Below are 519 nucleotides of genomic sequence, written 5' to 3'. Positions count from 1 at the left end.
GAAAAAGAGCACTCAACGTAAATCCTGTATTGGAGGGGAGCAGTGCATGCCCCATGTTGGAGAGCAGCACTCTATGTACGGTGGAGAAACAGAACCCTCCACTAGAACAGATACAGAAACACACACCTGGATTCCACCAAGGAGCTGGTACCTCTCCCACCCAGGCTTCATACACGCTTTGTATTTGTAAGAATTATATTCACCAACCGACTATTTCACACTTTTTAAAAGAAGCCCCCCCCCCTTCTTTTCTTCCCTTTAGAGAAAACCTGTGCTGGGAGAAATCTGTACGCTGCCATAGTGGAGAATTCTAGATTTCATTCTGTCTCTGACTACGACTTCTTAAATCAGCATCACAGGAGAAGCATACAAGAAGCCCAACGAACTGCAGGCTCTGCTAATGGCAGGATCTCAAGATGAGAAACTTTGCTACAGATTCACAAACAATTGTGAGAGGGGAATTGTATATAAGTGAATATGATACACACTGCTCATAAAAATGAAGGGAACACTCAACCA

Source organism: Pyxicephalus adspersus, chromosome 3 (genome assembly GCF_032062135.1).
Source record: "Pyxicephalus adspersus chromosome 3, UCB_Pads_2.0, whole genome shotgun sequence".
Lineage (NCBI taxonomy): Eukaryota > Metazoa > Chordata > Amphibia > Anura > Pyxicephalidae > Pyxicephalus > Pyxicephalus adspersus.
This window is presented reverse-complemented; position numbering follows the sequence as displayed.